The sequence below is a fragment of the Myxine glutinosa genome, chromosome 1, assembly GCF_964187855.1.
Source record: "Myxine glutinosa chromosome 1, kmMyxGlut1.1, whole genome shotgun sequence".
Classification (NCBI taxonomy): Eukaryota; Metazoa; Chordata; class Myxini; order Myxiniformes; family Myxinidae; genus Myxine; species Myxine glutinosa.
The window spans coordinates 141,218,694-141,222,918 of record NC_136261.1 but is presented as its reverse complement, the minus strand read 5'-3'; the positions used below and the strand labels follow the sequence as shown (position 1 = coordinate 141,222,918).

Below are 4,225 nucleotides of genomic sequence, written 5' to 3'. Positions count from 1 at the left end.
GACATGGCTGAACGGATCTTCATAAAACTTTCAGAGGTTCATCAGTGAGTGCCTGGGAGTGTTTTAGGCTAATATAATATATATATTGAAAAAAAAAAGTTCGTTTTTTTGGAGTAAAAAAAGAAAATTAAAAAAAAAAATCGCTCGATAGTGCCGAAGCCTTTTTAAATGAATGACAGTTATATACAAGTACACATTCGCATAAATAAATACAAAACAATTACCAGACATTTGAATACAAATAAATCAAACAATTCTGGAAGTGTATGAATTTGGTAGTATGGCTTCTTCTTCTTCCTGATCGGCATCACACTTAACTCAGAAACGTGAGCCACATTCACTCAGAAACGTGAGCCACTCCCCTTCCTCTCCTGCCTCCCCTCCCCTTCCCTCCATCCCCTCCCATCCCCTCTGCTCCCCTCTCCCTCCCATTTCCCCTCCCCTTTAAGATATAACTTCTCCGTAAAAGAGCCTCCACTTCTGAATGCTCCCTTTCCCCCCCTCCCCTCCCCTTCCCCCCCACCCTTCCCTCCCCTCCCCTTCCCCTCCTCCCTTCCCTCCCCTCCCCTCCCCCCCCCCCCCCGTTCCCGTCCCCTCCCCTCCCCCACCCAGCAACGCCGGGTACTTCTGCTAGTTGTTTATAAGTTGCAACATTTGTATATTGACAATGTTTTTATAAGTTGGTATTTCTTCGACTGTTGTATCTCTTACATCAACATTTTGAACATCCCTCGTGCATCATTGCTTTGGACTTTTGTAAAGTTAGTTGGGAATTTAAATTTTGGAATCTGATCATCTTTATCATGTTTACATTTACAGCGAGAAAATAAATGAACAACTAACATTATGTTTACAATGATGCATTAAATCATCGGAGTGAGGAATTGATTGTGGTGAAAAATAATTACGTACAAATTGACAAATCCATGAAGGCACCAATGTTTGATATTTATTCAATTGTCCAGGTATGTTAGGTTCCGATTCTGGTCTTCTCATAAGTTCATGGTAGGTTTTCATCTTTCCATTGTAATGCTCAGATGGCATCAACCGAGAACGTTATTCCTATGGTGCACAAAGGTCTATGGATTACTAAATCTGACAAATACTTAAGTAACTTGGATCATGTGCCAGCTCGACCACACATCGAATACAGATCCCTCGTGAATGAGTTGCAGCAATTGCTGACATAATAGAAAGAAAAACGCATAAACTTGATGCAAAATATTTCCCACTCACTCGTCCTTTTCCCTCCTCGTTCTCTCCGCTCCCACATCCCATACCCTCATTTAAGGTTCAGTGCAGACCAGCACGGGAGGGGCTAATCTCTGACTGCACACCACCACAATAGGATCTAGGCGGGGCAACAACCAGCTTGAACTCGTTTCGGGCTGTTTTAGTTTTGATCCTTACTTTGCTCAGAAGAATCCTGCTGTACGTGCTCAGCTCAAACGAATCGACTTTGAGTCGAAAACGCAAACAAGTGAGTTTCACTTTTCAACAGTTCTCATTTTTTCTCCTCAAATCATTTCATATTCCTTTAACCGTGTTTCTTTTGAGTCCTGTTTTTGTTGAAATGATGAAGTTTATCCACACCAACTTGTGAATTGAGTTACCGGTACATCTTTGTGCAAGCATTTCCGTAATTTTTAAGGAAAATATGCTTCCATTGGTGCAAAAACAATGTTTATTTATTTTGCAAGTGAATTTGATGCTTTAAAATAATGGAGTGCAGGGAGAGAAGTTTTATAAACTTCATGTGTGTGGCTTAAGTTTGCTTGTGCAGAAACAGGCAATTCCACCAACAGAAAAACTTGCGTGTATGTTTAAAAAAAAAAACTTCAACTATCACCTGCATTAGACTAATTGTTTTAGAATATTAACACTTTATAAAGTATTTCATTCCTTCAGTAATGCGATTCATAATTAATTACTTAGCTACTCTTAAAACGTCAATGAAAAATTCCCTTTTTGTCAAAATTTGTGAACAACGTTTGAATTTAAATTGTAACAGAGGCAATGACAGGGAGGAATGGACAGGTGGAAGCTATTGTTGTGGCCAATCCTGATATCTACATTACTAGGGCATGCCCGTACTATATATATATCTAAAATTATATCCCCCCCCCCTCTATTTACATGAAATGGTTTGGTCCAAAGCGAACGGCTTGCGAGTACGGTGACAATCCCCCCCCTCTATTTACATGAAATGGTTTGGTCCAAAGCGAACGGCTTGCGAGTACGGTGACAATCCCCCCCCTCTATTTACATGAAATGGTTTGGTCCAAAGCGAACGGCTTGCGGAGTTTGGTAAAGAAATCGCCATAGCTCGGTAACTACTTGTCCGATTAATATGAAACCTTGAAAAGGCACATCCTCAGGTCCCCAGCAATATACCTGGCAAGTTTCAAGTATATCGGACCCGTGGTTGTCGAGAAACAGCGGTCACAGACAAACATACAAACATACAAACATACAAACATACAAACATACAAACATACACACAGAGATTACTGGAATTATAGATAGATGATCAATGTTATTTGATTCGATACTTTCATGTGTTTGCGTTATATTTCTGTAACAGTTTTCAAGAAAGAATTGTCGAAACAGCTGCTTGTGAAATGACAGTGATTTTGACGAGGAGTGATTGGGCATTATTATAGGATGTAATATATATATATATATATATATATATATATATATATATATATATATATATATATATATATATATATATATATATATATATATATATATATATGTACTAGCTTGGATGGGCTCGCAATACTCGCCTCACCACGCATCGTTACAAAGGAACGGGCTTGTTTTAGTTGAGAATAATGACCGTACTTGAGTTGCTGAGTTGTCATGATTTACACCAATCATAATACAAACAATTATTTTGTACAAATTTATTTGTACTGTTTGTGATATTACATTTTTATAAGCAATTTAGGTTGAAGATTTAGGTTGAAAAAATCAAAAAAAAATCAAAAAAGAACCCCTCAGCACATACACACGGGAGTGGTAGGTGCAGAGTGGAAGTTTGGGACGAATACACCTTATCACCACGTAATTAAAAACACTGACCACCACGTAATTCAAAACACCTCACCACCACATAATTCAAAACACCTCACCACCACGAAATTCAAAACACCTCACCACCATGTAATTCAAAACACCTCACCACCACCTAACTTAAAACAACTCATCACCATGTAATTCAAAACAGCTCATCCACACATAACTTAAAACAACTCACCACCACGTAATTCAAAACACTTCATCACCACATAATTAAAAACAACTCACCACCACATAATTAAAAACATCTCACGACCATGCAATTCAAAACACCTCACCACCACGTAACTTAAAACACCTCACCACCATGTAATTCAAAACACCTCACCACCACATAATTCAAAACACCTCACCACCACGTAATTAAAAACACCTCACGACCACGTAATTCAAAACACCTCACCACCACGTAATTCAAAAGACCTCACCACCTCGCGATTCAAAACACCTCAACACCATTTGATTCAAAACACCTCATGACCACGTAATTCAAAACAACTCACCACCATGTGATTCAAAACACCTCACCACCATGTGATTCAAAAAACCTCACAACCATGTGATTCAAAACACTTTTTTTTTTTTTTTTTGTATACAAGATCGAGGCTCATGAAAGAGCTAACATTAATCACACAAAAAGTCAAACCAACACAAACCAACACATAAAACACAAAATAATGGGAGCGGGAGACAAGATGGGGAGAGAGGGCGAAGGACACAAACACAACATTTGAGAGCAGGGACATCGAGAGAACTGTGGGAGGGAGAGGAATTGGGGGGAGGTGGGAGGGGAATAAAACATATGGATACTCACTGCAAGGACTTCCAGGAAAGAATTTGGAATTTCGAAAAAGTGTATCTGGGGTGAATTAGCGGGGGTAGAAAAGATCAAGGTTTTGGATGGGGGAAGATAAGAGATGGTGGAGAACAGCTGTTTTAAAGACCTGGAGGGAGGAGTGGGATTGAAAGGAGTGGGGGAGTTTGTTCCAGAGGTGGGAAAAAAGGGGAATAAAAGAGTGAAGGTGAACAGAGAGCCTAGACTTTGGCAGTTTAACCAGAAGAGGGTTGCTGGCAGATCTTGTGCGACCTGTAGGAATATTTGGAGGACAGAGCACAGAGAGAGCAGGGGGAGCAAGGC

At 39.7% G+C, this 4,225-nt stretch overlaps 1 protein-coding gene across 1 annotated transcript in view; it reads left to right on the top strand.

Moving 5' to 3' along the window:
* Window positions 1–1,284: 1,284 nt before the first annotated feature.
* LOC137429034 (pleiotrophin-B) overlaps window positions 1,285–4,225 on the top strand; it is a 187,609-nt gene continuing 184,668 nt past the window's right edge. The window contains exon 1 of the mRNA XM_068119044.2: window positions 1,285–1,480. The gene's annotated coding sequence lies outside the window, so the exon portion shown is untranslated. The remainder of the gene's footprint in view (window positions 1,481–4,225) is intronic.